The sequence below is a fragment of the Gossypium raimondii genome, chromosome 10 (assembly GCF_025698545.1).
Source record: "Gossypium raimondii isolate GPD5lz chromosome 10, ASM2569854v1, whole genome shotgun sequence".
Classification (NCBI taxonomy): Eukaryota; Viridiplantae; Streptophyta; class Magnoliopsida; order Malvales; family Malvaceae; genus Gossypium; species Gossypium raimondii.
In genome coordinates, this window is record NC_068574.1 from 48,692,954 (window position 1) to 48,709,147 (window position 16,194).

Below are 16,194 nucleotides of genomic sequence, written 5' to 3' on the forward strand. Positions count from 1 at the left end.
AGTAAAATATGTTTAAACACCAAAATAAAAAATAATAAACATCCTATTTGAATTATGCAAAACGAAAATAAATACGAGATAAGGATATCCACCTAATTTCTTCTCTACGAAGGGTTTTGTAAAATAAATGTGTGGATGTATTTAAGAGTCAAATAGTTTGTACAGTCTTAATTAATTAAATTATAAATATTAAGGACGATTTAAATGTGTGCCAGCAAAAGTTTTTTTATCCTAAAAGTATAATTAATAAAAATAATGTTAATTGCACTATACATACTAAAATTATAACTCAATTTTAAATAATTTTAATTTTTATTAATCAAGACTTTTATCAATTAGCTTAAACATTAAATATTAACTCAAATATAATTTGAAGAATATTTATAGTTTATGAAAAATATTTTATGTATTTTCTTATTCTTATAGAAAATAATTTGGTCAACCAAAATAACTTTCTTTTCTTTTAAAAGCTTGCTTTCATGCTATTTTTAAGAAGATCACCCTTACAAGGAACTTTATTTTTGTATGAAAGTTAAATAAAATATTTATATAAAATATTAATCCTGCATTGCTTATTATTAGCTTCATATAAAATATTAATTATTATAAAATATTGTCTTATTATAAAATAAATTTCAATTGTTAGAAAATAATGTTTTAATAATATTTTGTAACAAATATATTTTATATTGTGTTTGTTTCACTAAAATTACTTTTAAAATTGATTTAAAAAATTGTCGAAATAACGGAAAATATTTTACATAGGATGATCCAAATACCAAAAAATCAATATATTTTTAGAAGTCATTTTTAGAAAATTATTTTCGTGAAATAAACATATTCTTAAATTTTATTTACTTAGATTTTCTAACACGTATATAGCAACTACATGAACAACTTGGAAATGATGTATTAAAAATATATATCCTTCCTAAAATACTACACAAACAATTTGGAAATGATGTATTAAAAAAGGATATCACTCCTAAATTTTATTGACTTGGATTTTTCTAACACGTCACATTAACATTGTCAATGCGGTAGGTACATACATTTTACACATTGATCCATATATTTTAAATATGCTCCATGTTAGATCTAAAATAGTTATCTGACAAAAAAACCTAATTGATACAATACTAGTAATTTGAGTTCAGAATCAATTGAAATATTTTGAAGTTTAAATACTTATTTAAAATTAGGACAATAGTTTAAGAATGTTTGATGAAATTAATCCAATAAAATATAATAAAATTGAAAGGAAAGGAAATTTGCGAAATATAATAGTAATAATTATCCTTTTTATTTCTTTTTATTAATATACTTGGGGAAAATCATATCCAATTTCATTATTCAATTATCAAAAGTTTGAACCCAATGATGGATATATATATGGGGTGTCGAAACCGTTTTTTTTTAAACAAAAATTTAGTTGTCGACTTTAAAAACAAAACTGGAGTCGCCACCGATCCTTTATTAAGGTGTGATCGGCTCATCTTAAAAATTATTTTGGTCTACGAGTTTTAAGAAAACGAGTTCGGGAGTCAGTTACGTACGAGGAAGGGTTAGCACCCTCGTAACGCCCAAAATCGGTACCAAATCGATTATTTGATGTCTTAGTGTTGAAGGCTAAAAAGATTTTAAAATCAAATCAAATGATGGAATTTAAAAAAGGATAATCAATTGTTCAAGTCATGTAAAGAAATCGAGTCCCAATACGTTAGGGTACAATTCCTCATAATCTCCGAACTTTGAATATCACTTTATTTTATGCAAAAATTTTCATTTTGAGAAAGTAACATGCCACACCCAATACGTTAGGACACAAAAAGTTAAGTTCCCAAAATAATTTTTATACTCATGCATTTTGAATAAAGAATATCCTCGGTTATTTAAGATTAACAAAGAAAATCCGAACCCAATACGTTAGGGCTCAATTTCCTTCGAAAATCCCCAAACTTCGAATAATGCTTTTATTCAAAAAAAAAAACTTTCGAATCAAGAAAATAACTTTGACGTACGGCTAAAACCAAAATATATTTTCAAAAAGGGTATATCAAAAGTTAATGTATAATATGAAGCAAAAACTTTAATTTAGAACATATATGAATACGTATTTACAAAATATATATATGAGCACAATATACAAGTAAGCTTGAAAATATGTACGAGCATGCATTTAACACGTAAATACGAGTGTACATATAAAAGGAAGGTAAAGAAATATATACAACAAGCTCACAATAATTTCTAAGGATATGCATGCAAAACATGTGTATGTATACGTGAAAATTGTGAAGATAAAATATCAAAATACGCATATGTATATATATTTACAAAAAAATATAAGTATATCGTAAAAAAATATAAAACATATGTACATACATATTTATAAAAAAACTAAAATATAAAAGTTTATTTATATATGTAAAAGTTAGAAAATAAAATAAAAAATGTATAAAATATATAGAGATATGTATACTATAAAAAAGAATGCATATATATATATATATTGTTGACACCATTTTTTTTATAAAACGGGGTCGACTTGGTTTTTTGAAAATGAAAACGAAAATGGGAGTCGCCACCAATCTTTTTTGATGAGGTGTGATCGGGTCACCTCGAAGAATGATTATTTTTAATAAACGGTTTAGATTTATTAAAACAACAATGATTATTTTTAATAAACGGTTTAGATTTATTAAAACAACGCTTTTGGTCTACGAAATTCAGAAAAAATGGGTTCGGGAGTCGGTTACGCACGAGGAAGGATTAGCACCCTCGATGCGCCCAAAATTGGTACCTAGTTGATTACTTAATGTCTTGGTGTCGAAAATTAAAAACTCGAAAAGAATTTAAAAATACAATCACTCTTTACATTGCATTATTTTAAAAATGACCCGAATAAATCAAAATGAAAAATGCCTTCTTATCTCGAATTAACAAGATGTCACATCTAGTAAGTTAGGACACGACACCTCGTATTTTTTGAGAGTAAGCTTGCCTTTTATTTTGTATTTAAACCGCATGCGTTTTAATTTTAAAAAGGATATTCAGTTATTTAGAATCAACGCGAGAAAAATCGAAGCTCAGTGAGTTAGGGCACGATTTTCTCAAATTTTCTAAATATAGAATATTGCCTTTATTTTCAAAATTTTATGTGTTTGGAAATTTAAAAGGATATTTTTGCTATTTGGGTTTAACGAGAAAATCGAGACTCAGTAAGTTAGGGTACAATTTCTCGAATCCCAAAACGCAAAATATTGCCTTATTTTAGAATTTTTTTTTATAATGACGATTACAACACTTGAACAAGATGTATTTGTTTTGTTCGTGATAAAATAGACCGGTTTATTATTATGGGTATATACAAATCAAACATAACTTTGAAGCGATGAAAGGAAATGAAACGATAATATAGAACATGAAATGATAATTCACGAATAAAATATCACGTTAATAAATGACAATAATGTGAAAACAAATGAACAAATTACGCGTGTATAATGATAATAATCATACCACATGCGTCACTTTAACATGCCAATATTAATAATCCGAGTAAACGAAATAATCGAGAACAATTTTACGTAACTAATATTATAAAACAAATAACATATGAGATCAATTGAAATGAATGGTAAATATCTCAAGCAAACAAAATATGAAACTTAAAATGAAAAATACTAATATAGTTTAAAATAAATAAAATACAATAAATAAAAACACAAAACAGTATCCTTTTCTTTATCAAAAATAAAAGATAAAAATAATTAAAAGGTTAAAGAACAATATATATATGATAGTTTAAAACAAATAATGTAAAATAAAAATTTTAAATAAATATTAGGTGAAACATTTAAAATAAATAATATATGTAAAACTTAAAATGCATAATAATAAAGAAGAGTTCTTTAAAAAATAACAAATGAATTAATTAATAATATTTTTTTAAAAAAAAGAATAATAAATTAATTAAACAAAATAGGACGAAATTAAAATCGGGCCCAAAATTCGAGGTTTAAATTGCAAATAAATGAAAGATGATGGTTTGAGACTGAAATGAAACGCGCTCAAGGCTCGAAGGACCTTCAGGGAAATATTCCCCAGTCCAAGACGCAGCGTTTCAGCCGAGAGACTAAACATGGTCGAAGGACCTGATTGCAACAGAATCAAAATTTGCAGCCCAAATCTAAAAGAAATAAAGAGTCGTATTGCACCTCAACGCAAGATGGAGGGATTAAATGCATAAATTACCCATTAGGGCAAAGCATGCGCAGATCCCCCATCAAACGGCGCCGTTTCAATCAACATAAAGCTAAAAAATTATCGCTTCATAGTTTCATTTTTGCAAAGAACACAAATAAAAATAAAAATAAAAGGAGAACCCTTTTCGCTAGGGTTCTAAGGCAAGAAGCCCCACCGCCAGAACGCCTCCCCACCGCCGGTGGCCGGAGCCTCTGAGGCGTCTTCCACCAGCGCTTGGGAGCGTTCAGAGACCAAGGCTCAAACGGGAAACGAGGGAAGCGGAAAGCCTCGCCTTCCTAAACTCGCGTCCGACGACGGCGAAGGGCCGACGACGACAACGGCTTCAGGGGCCGATTCAGGTGAGTATTTTCTTTTCTCTTTTTTTGATTTTTTAATTACTTTAAAATAGATTTGCAAAGAAGAAGAAAAAAATAAAACAAAATAAGATAAAATAAATAAGGGAAAACGAAGAAGAAATAGCAAGAATTCAACCTTTTAAAATTTCTCTTCCGCTTTTTGATTTCTGATCTGGGTCAAAAAAAGTACAATCAATCGTTTTGGCTTTTATAGCCAATATTCAGACTGTTTGCTTCTATTTTTTTGTCCTTTTCTGCTTGGTGTTTTTGCTGTTGTGTGTTTATTGCTCTCTGCAGGTGTCAGAGGCGTGGCAGAGGCTGTGATAGGCTAATGGCGGCGGTGGCTAGTAGCAGGAGGAGAGGCAGAGGCGTGGGAGCCATGCGGCTAGGTTTTTTTCTTCTTTCTTTTGGCTGAAAGTTTGTGGGCTAGGGTTTAGTTGGATATTGGGTTTTTTATTTATTATTGGGCCGAAAATTTGGGCTTCTACATATATTATATAAAAGCCATGCGTATGTGTATGCATTATAAAAACCATGCACGTATGTTATAAAATAATAATAATAACGTATATAACATATGCATATAAAACATTTAAATATATATACAGTATATACATAGATATGATAAAAAAACGCATGTGCGTGTACATAGATAGGTATAATAATGATAATAAAAAAATTAAAAATATGGACCAGATTGAATTAAAACGAAAAAAAGTAAATTCGCAATAAACAAAAAAGAACCAAATTGAGACGCGCGAGCAACAGTGGGGACTAAAAGGGAAATTAATCCCACCCCCAAAACGCTGCGTAGCGTGGGACCAAATTGAAGCAAAATTAAAATAGGCGGCCCAAATTTTAAACAACAAACAGGTTTAATTTGGGGCGCATTGCAAAAGCCAGGGGCTAAATTCACAATTAGACCATTAAAGCCAAACGCGGGGATCCTCCCCTTCGGGTTGGGTCACCGCGCGGGTCAAGGCATGGACAAAACGGCGCTGTTTTCAAATCAGTATTTAAAACAAATTTTTCTTTTAAAATCATTACAATCGAATGAAAAGAAAAAAACTAAAAAAAAAAAGAAAGCTCCTCTGGTGCTCTGCTAGGGTTTTCAGCCCTTGCCCCTAGCGCCGCCGTTCAACCGTGCGCCACGGCTCCGATCGCGACGGAGGTGGCGCCGATCACTGCTTCCGGCCAAAGAGGTGAGTTCCCCCTCCTTTTTCTTTGTTATTTCCTTTAAAATATAAAACGCAGAAGGAAGAAAAAAAGAATATAAACACCCGATTCACCTTAAAAACCTTGTTGTTCTCAGTATTGCTTTCTATTTTCTTATGTCTTTTTACACTGAATTCCCCTTTTACAAAATATAAATGGCCTTTTATAGCCCGAAATCGAAAAAATAATTAAATCTAAAGGCTATTTTTTTGCTGTTTCTTCTCTCTGGGACTCTTTGAGTCCGTGTTTTTGCAGGTGTTCGTGGAGCGACGTGCGTGGAGAGGAGGTTGTCCCGAAACGTGCGCCGATCGGGGTCTACTGAAGGCGGGGAGGCTGCGGCGCTCGCTTGCTACTACTGTTTTAGGTGTATTGGGCTAGGGTTTAGGTTGGGTAGTGTATTGGGTCTTGTTCATTAGCTTGGGTCTTGTTCATTAGGCCTCTTTTAGTTGATTTGGGCTCAAATGGAGGATTGAGTAATCAAACTTTATAATTGTAGTGTTCGGTAAATGAAGGTTTGCATAAGCTTGTTGAGTTAAAACTTCCAAACGAAAATTCAGGGATGGACAACTTTTTTTCACAAATGATTGGGAATGAGAGATGTGGAATGACATATGTGACCATACTTACTAAAAAATTACTCTATTTGCCACATGCTTTCAAACCTAATAGGGTTGTTTATTTAAAATTTCAAAAAATTAACTAATTAATTTCTATAATTGATGTTTTAATTCCTTGGTAATAATGTTTTATTTCAATAATTTCACCCAATAAATACTAAAGTATTATAAACAAATAAATATTTAACAATAAAATGTGTCATACTCTTATTCGTCATTTTACACATCAACTTTCAGCTATCAGCTAAGTTTTACCAAACAGTTTTAAATAAACAGTTAATAGAATCAGTTGGTCAAACCAGCCATTGCATTCAGTAATCAACTATCAACTATCAGCCAATTGCCAAATAAGGGCATATTTATATTAGATTATGGTATACCCACAATATGAGTGAATTTTTTTTTATATCAAAACTATTTATAAAGAAAATTTATGTAGAACACTAAATAGGTTTTATTTGAAATAAGAAAGTTAAAGCTTTAATGACTTTAGTGTTTTAGGTTCAAGCTAGTCATCACACAAGCTTATCACATGGAGCGTAATCAATTAGTTTCAAACTCAAGCAATTCCAAAAGAGTCGGAGATGAAGACATGGATAATGAAGACATGGCAGACCATACTAACTGTGAAAGGCGTCGAGTGGAAGCATCAGATGATGATTTTGTTAATGATGAAGAGGAGTTCAAGTGGACTGTCTCACAACACTCCCCAAAAGGGCCATGATTGTACTTAGTTGTAATGTTAGGGAATGGGGTGTCCTCTAACAACTAACTATATTAGTAATCAAGTGAATAAATTTAAGCCTTGTGTAGTGATCTTAATGGAAACTAGGAAACCTTTATCAAATATGTCTAAGTTAGCTAGTAAGTTAGGATATAATGGGTGTGTTGGTACTAGTTCTAAAGGCAAAAGTGGGGCTTTTGCCTATGGTGGGAGGAATCATGTTTTTGGGCTTTAAGCCCTATCCTTGTCAATTAAAATCTAATCCTTGTTTGTGCGTACGATGAAAAATCTAGACAATGTTGGATTACAAGTTTATATGAACACTCAACTTTACATAAAAGGTTTCAAGTTTGGGGTCAAATAAAGAATATCGCTCGACTCATCGGCTCGAACCTATGGCTCATACTTGGAGACTTCAATCAAGTCTTAAGTAGAGAGGAAAAGTTCTCATTATCTCATAAGGACATTAAGGGATACAAAAGCTTCTTAAGTTCATGGAGGTATCTTTATGTAGACAAAATGATAAGAAATAGCAGACTAAGATTTTATTCAAGTTGTTTAACTCGAGAAAGAAAGATTCAGATTTGACCAGTAAAGAAGAAATAAATAAATTTAGAAATAAAGAAAATGAAAACACTAAAATAAAAATTGAGTATAAATAATAAATAATAAATAATAAATAAATAAATAAATAAATGAAAAAAACAAAGTGGAAGATGGAATTAGTAAACGATGGATATGATAGATAGATTGATAACTGTCCAATTGAACCTTTTGAGATATAATACTAACAAACTCAATTAATGACTTTAATCAACTCTCCAATAAATAATCCTTGGCAAATTGAATGATGAAGAATGAATTTTCATAACTCTTTGAAGAAAATCGACAATGAAACTACTTCTAAAAATCACAAGAAAGAAGTCTTGCTCAAAGAAGTTAACTCCTTGAGTTGAAAACTTTATTAGTGAAATCATTGTGTCTAACGAACAATGAAGAGATCTTTTTATAAGCTAGCTAAGTGCATCCAAATAAAACTCTTAACTATATTAAAATTCCAATTAATCTAAACAATAAGTAGTTTTAAACTAGACTTTCTTGTTTAACTAAAAAAACATAAAACTTTTATTGTTTGACTAGAAAAACATAATACTCCTACACAGCTTAAAATACTTAAAAATGTCTGAAATTTGGAATAAATAAATAATAAATAATACCTAATAAATACAATATTGGGCTTATATGTAATAAAAATTAAGCCTAAAAATCAAACCCAATATGATTTAAACTCGAATTAAAAGCCCCAAACTCACAATTTTCATAATAATCTCGTCCAGAAATTTTGCTCACACAGTCTTCACTAAAATAGTCAAAACTTGAGCTCTCGAAATCGAAATCAAGTGATTCAAATTTTGTTTCAAATTTAAGAAATAGATCCTCGAACGCTATAAAGACATCTCAACCAAAAAAATGTCTAGATCCCATCCAAAAACTCACCGTAAGTCAATTGATTTTCCAAACTTGAAAATTGGCACCTTCGATGAATGAAATTAAATAAATTTCACTCTATCTGTGTATGTATCACAAACAATAGAAGTGAAGAGAATGCAATATGGGAAAATCTTGATTGCGCTTTTAGCAACATGACATGTAACAACCCAAAAGTTAGTGGTATTGAAAAATGTGATTTTGAGACCTCGTTTCCATAAATAGTTTATAGGTGAATTGAAAATTTGATTAGTAATTTAACTGAAATTGTGATTAATTAGGATTCAGAGACTAAATTGTAAAGTCTAATCGCTATAGATTTATTAATTGGCTAAAGGTTCAGGGATTAAAATTGCTATAAATCCAAGGTCTAAATTTTCAAATAAACCATTTTAGACATAATTATAGTGCACAGTGGTGTATTGTGTAAATTTATTATTATTAAAATTTATAATTTAACTTTTATAGTTTATAAACTAAACAAATAAAGGTGGAAAGAAAGAGAAACTTAGCTTCATCTTCCTCACCACCACCGAATTCTATAGCCAAAGAAACCAAGAAAATCGTCCAAGGGCTTCAAACTTTGAAGCTTCAATCGGTTAGTGCAATTTAGCCAATTTATTGGAATTTTTATGCTTTTGAGATCATAGAAGCTTAATCTAACTATCCCATGTATCAATTTGTAAAACTGTTAAACTTTTAGAAAGTTACCTTTGTTGATTTCTTAAAGTTTTAGGTGTTAAATTGATGGATTTTAAGCTTAGATGTGAAAATTGACTAAATTATAAATTTAATTGATAGTTTCGTACATTAGGGACCAAATTGAATAATTTATAAAATTATATGTAAAAATAAGAAATAGGAGGTTCGTAATGGAGTATAGTGAAATCAGAATGCAATTTGGAATTTTAAATTGAAAGTTCTGTTAGTCCCGGTTTTAGGGACTAAATTGAGTAAAATGAAAATTTTGTATAAAATGACAATTGATTGTGAATTTGGTTGAATATTGATGGTGTTGTATATTTATATTAATTCGTAGCTAAAATCAACCCGGATTCCTCAAGTCGTCGATGAACAACTCGACATTCTCGATTTGTATTTCTATAATCCGATCCAATTTAATTATTGCTCATTCATGCTAAACTGCATGATTTAGTCACAGGGTAAGTATATAATGCTTGTATGAGTTAATTGATATGATACAGCGAGATAAATGACTAAATAGAATAGAATAGAAAGTTGTGTAATTTATCTGATATATGAAATTATCATGAAATAGAGTTGAGATGGTTATATATGGGATTGGAATGGCAAATTGATGATGAAATTGAGATTGATAGAATGTAAAATGAATTTATAATGGAATTGGGAAGTGGCTATCTATTAAATGTACAAGTTATGCTTTGGTATATCCGATGATGCACTATGTGTGCCAGTACATTACCTTCAGTTTATCTGATGATGCATTGTGTACGCCAGTATAAATGTTTCGGTATATCCGATGATACACTATGTGTGTCAGTACATTTTTTTTTGGTTTATCTGATGATGCACTGTATGCCAGTGTAAATGCTTCAGTATATCCGAAGATGCACTATGTGTGCTAGTATATTTTCTTTGATTTATTCGATGATGCATTACGTGTGCCAGTATATTTCTTTCAATTTATCTAATGAAGCACTGAGGTGCCAGACCAGAATGCAGGTTGTATATCAAGGTAATCAAATTGAAAATGTTATGTTTGTATACATTAAGTTGTGAAATAAATTTTAAATGATGCAAAATGAGTCAAAAATGAACTCGTAGGGCCAATCAAGAAATTGAGCTAATAAACTCAGAAATGATTGAAGTAAATGAAATGGAATTGAATGTGTATGCTTATAAATAATGTATATAAGTGACTAAACCTATGTTACAATGATGTTGTGAAATTGAATAAGTATATGTGTATAGATGTGGAATGGAATTATTAGGTAGTTGTGAGATATAATGTGGAATGGAATGGCAAGTAATAGTAATGTGGGAAAAGAAAATTTTAGTATGAAAACTATATGTTGATTAATTTGTGAATTGGATTTGAATTAGGTGCATACATTTATATAAACTTGTTAATATTATATTGGATTATAGAATTACCACTAGGTTTTATCGCTCAGTGTACGATTTTGTTTCCCGTGATCAAGTTAGGTATAAGATGTGATCCCGAGTGTTGACTTCAGCATCCAAATAACATTTTGAACTCAACGAAGTTGGTGAACCTCTTTTTTTAATTACATTGTATGTATCTAATAGAGTCACCTTAATGTTTTGTTATGTTTTGGATTGTTGAATTTGAAATAGGTAAATAAATACAAACATGTATATACCAAGTTGGTGATTGTAGTTTGGCATGAGTTGGGTTTATGTGTGTTATTGTTGATTGATGATATCTAAGAAGTATGCAAACTTGGTATAAGGAATGGAGTAATAATGGTTAGTACCTTTATGATATATGTATGTTTTGGTAATGGTTAGAAAGTTTATAGATGTGTGAATTGGTACCATTAGGATATGAATTAGCATGAAATGTAATGGTTACTGCTTGGATTGTGTTCATAGCAGGTGAAAATGACAGGTTGAGGGATGATTGTCTGATGAAATTGGTAGAGAGGATATTTGTGGACATTGTGTATGTTTAAGTATGAATTGGGAATGTTTTAGTACGAAATGATTTAAGGATTGAAATGAAATAGGTACCAAAAGTAAAAAGCTGGAAATTTTCTATGAGTTATCGATACCTTGGCAACGGTATCGATACTTTGGTGATTTTTTTTAAAATATTCTAAATATCGAATTGTAAAATGGCATCGATACCAGAGTAAAGTATCGATACTTTGAGAAAGGTACCGGTACTTTATGACAAGTACCAATACTATTGATTTTTACTCAATTTTTCTAAACATCGAAGCTAAGAATGATGCCGATACCTAATTAGGGTATCAATATTTGTTTTAAAATTTTGAAAATTTTGCAATTCGGTCCTACTTCATGCTCAAGTCAGCAAAAGAGCTTTCGTAAGCTCGATTAAGGCTCAGATTTTATTGTGCATCATAATGTACATGTGTTTATGGCATGATTGATTGTATTGATGGTTAATTTACAATGTACTTAATGGTAGTTACTTCGACAACAAATGTGATATCTCGTAACTCGGACCCAATAGCTAAGTCAGGTAGAGGGGTGTTACACGACATTGCCGAAAAATCATCCTAGAGCCCATTTGTATAATTTTCCAATCATAGAATTAGACCATATCATGATCTTACTTGACATAAATAAAAAGGACAAGCTTTCGAAGAAGGTTGTTTCGCTTCGAAGCATTAAGGTTACTTGAACCACAAAGTAAAGTAATAATAAATGAGGATTAGGTGATGATAGTGGATGGATTCCTATCGTTCAAACTCCAATCCAAATTAAAAGTTACAAGCGAGAACTGAATGTATGGAATAGGGAGTCTTTTGGTAACATTCATAAGAGGAAACATGTTTTAGCAGATAGGCTTGAAGAGGCACCAAATAACATAAAAGATAGTTCTTCCATTGACAAGGTAAGGAATATAAAAGATGAGTTGGAAAAAAATTCTTGGAAGAAGAGCATATTCTATGGCATCAAAAATCAAGAAAGGATTGGATCATAAAAGGCAAAAGGAACACAATGTACTTTCACCTCATTGCTAATAAAAGAAGAATTAGAAACACAATTTATATGATCAAGGATGAGAAGGCTAGAACTTGGGAGAATCAGGAAGATATAGAAAATTATTTTAAAAACTTTTTCAAAGGCATTTTTTTTAAAGATTATCTTAACAATGTGCAAGACATTGAATGTTTTCTAAGTGGGTTGGAAATTCCCAAAATCCTAGAGAATTTAAAATATATGCTAAAGAATCTATTTTCGGAATACGAAGTTTAGAAAGCATTGTTTGAATTGGGGCCCCTCAAGGCTTCAGGGTCAGATGGTTACCCAACTATCTTTTTTTCAAAAAAACTAGGATGTAGTTGACCACTGGTAACTAATGCATGTTTCAATTTTCTTAACATAAGGAGAATGTTGAAAGAATTAAACAAAACCTTTATTGTACTAACTCCAAAAGAAAAATCTCTGAAAAAGATTAGCTAAAATCATCTCATGTGTCTGTGCAATGTAGTATACAAGGTAATCTCCAAAGTCCTAATTCAACGTTTAAAATTCATTCTTAGTGAAATTGTTTCCCCATATCATAATGCTTTCATTGGGGGAAGACAAATGGGTGAGAACATTATTTTGGCTTCAAAATTAATTAATCTCATCAATAAGAAGACCAAATGTAAATGAAGTATGGGAGATTTGAAATTTGAGATGGATAAGGCTTATGATAGGTTCAGACGGAATTTCGCACACATAATCCTGAAAATGAGTGGATTTTAGGAAAAAAAGATTAATCTCATCATGTAATGTATTTCAACTATATCTTATTAGATTCTACTGAGTGGATCACTCAAAGGTAACATCAATCCTATTAGAGGTTTAAGACAATGTGAGTCCCTTTCTCCCTATCTTTTCGTTCTATGCCAAATATCTTATCATTAATGATTAGTAAAGAGGAAAAAGAGGAAAACCTATAAGGACTCAAAGTGGGAAGAAGGAGCATCCCGATAAATTACTTATTTTTTTTTTGCAAATGATAGTTTTTTATTTTTCAAAATCGAAAGGGAGTCATGCCATATAGTTAAAAGGATTCCGGATCAATATTGTGTCTTTTCAGGACTGTGTATCAACTACAATAAATCTAAACTCAGGATTAATAAAAATTATCATCCGAAGTTCAAAAGAATGTTCAGAGGTATCTTACAAGTGAGAATTAATGGGGAGAATTGTAAATACTTGGGGATGGATTTGGGTTCTCTAAATAAGAAAAACAAATTCTTTCAACCCATATTAAACAAAATGGAATAAAAACTCTCCCTTTAGAAAGGCAAATTGTTGGGCCAATGAGGCAAGCTTACCTTAATCAAATATGTACTTGCAAGTTTACCTACCTATTACTTATCATGCTTTCAAGCCCTAAAGAATGCATGTGACAAGATCAATCAATTGCTGCAAAAATTTTGGTAAGGAAAGGAAGCAAATGAAAGGAAAATCTATTACATAAACTATGAAAAAATCTGCTCGAGTACATCTTTAGGGGACTTGGTATAAGAAAAATGCAATTGATGAATAAAGCCCCGCTAGCTAAAATTGCACAGAGGGTAGTGGATGAGCAAAGTTGGATACTGAAAGAAACTTTGGTCAAGAAATACTTCACAAAGGGTATATCCTTTAGTGTTAGGTGAAACCATGTGATTCATGGGCTTGAAGGAGCATATTGATGGGTAAAGAGGTCATTAAACATAATATCACATGGAATAATGACAACAGATGAAATTCATAAAAGGATACGGAGGCATCTGATTAGATAATTATTAGAAACATAATTGACAATTTAGATATGCAATAGTTGAATGCATACTCAAGATGCATACTTAGGATGCCTTGTTTGAGGGTCTTACGAAACCTAAATGGATGCATACTCAGGATGGGAAATTATCGGTTAGATCAACTTATTTTCAGGTTGTTAATAGCATGCAATTTGAAAGTTTGAATGTGCATAAATGTTTCGAAAAAAAATTGGAAATTTCTTCAGTCACTCAAACTACCATAAAAGGTGATCACCTTTCTTTAGAAAATCCTTAATGAAGACCTTGCAAATATGAGATAAGAAAGAGAGCAAATTCCATAAGTCCAAAGTGTGTTTTTTTGCCAAGGTAATAAGGAGGATGTAAATCATTTATTTCAGGAATATGATTTTACTAGAGCAGTATGGCCTTGCTCAGGATATGGAATTCCCACCAAGGATATCAACATAAGCTCGATAAAATAATGGATCATTCGAATCATGAAATTGGCATTGAGTGAAGATTCTTGAATGATAAGGCTACAAGATTGGCCATCATTGTTTGGAAAATTCGAGTGCACAGGAAAATTTGGGTCTCACTATATGTGGTGTTATTATTATTATTATAGATTTATCATAGGTTTAAATAGTATTTAGTAAGTTCTATATAAAATATAGAAAGATAAAAACACCTTCATAATAGAATTTGTTATTCTTTAAAAAGAATAATTTGTAATTGTTTATCTAATTGTGTTGGTGTTTAGTAAATTTGAGCTATAAAACCATTCAAAGATTTAACAAGAGATTATGACACATCCTATGATTGGGTGTAAATTTTTAATGCAAAATTATATAAAATTGATATTAAAAATAAATGAGGCTGATGAATTGATAAAAGGTTTTAAAAATTTTAAGGTATTATAGCTCAAATCCTATAGATTCATTCTATTTAACTTGTGTTTATAGATTTTATGTAAAAATATAAATAAATAAAAATACTTACATAATAAACTGTCATATTTTAAATATAACTGTGGGGTGTCCCTCGCATTTACCGGACACGTTGAAGGCACCTTAGACGAGAATCGACGAGCAACCAAATAAGGGCCAAAATAGGTTCGACGTCGGGACGATGCGACAGTTTTTGGCAATGGATGTGGCGACAACGTCATGACGATGAGAGCCAACATGTCACGACATCATGACAATTCTTGATGTTATGCAGCCACGTTTTGTACAGCTCAATAGGACTTCTTCTCCCAATTGCACTTTGATTACTTCAGGGTTATTTTAGTCTGATTAGACCTCTAATCTAAGCCTATTTAAAGGGGTCATTGTATCCCTGTTTCGTTACACTAATCAACAAGGGTTTTTCTTTGAGGGCGACAAGATGTAGTCGCATATGAGTTCTGGTGAAAGTTTCATAGTAACTATGTAGATAATTTTGTGCTCGAATTAGTGCTTCTTTTCGGGGTTTGGGTAATGTATGCTTAGTACATTTAGGTTTATTTTCTCCATATTGTGCTCTTGTTTATTTACTCATTCAGTGAAAAGCCAATAACTCGCCTGTGGTTTTTCCCTCTTTGAGGGTTTTCCACGTAAAATATTTGTGTTCATTTTTTGCCTCTTTTACTATCTCGTTGTTTATATGGGTCGATCCCCAAGAATAATGGTTCTTTATCCATTTTTCAATTAAATTAGTGTCTAATTATTGACTTATGATACCAACTCAGTTGCTCTCTTTTCCTTTCTTGAATTTCATCTCTAGTTTTTTTTTTTATTTGGACAAATCCTTTTGATGGGTTATTTTCTGTAGGTACCATTTGCCACCCACTGACGCGTTAGATAGGTTGTAAAAAATAATTATATTAATTATATATGCTAAATTATAATTTTATATATTTACATTAAATTATTAACTTAATGACAATTAAGTCTATTTATTATATTTATTGTCGGAAATTAGATTGCAAATTTAATTATTGATGAACACTGATTCAAATTTAGAAAGTGATGATTTATCATTCAATGGATACATTTCCATGAGACATATTGTTTTTAAGAAGTATGTCCAACATAAAAGGGTTGTGACTC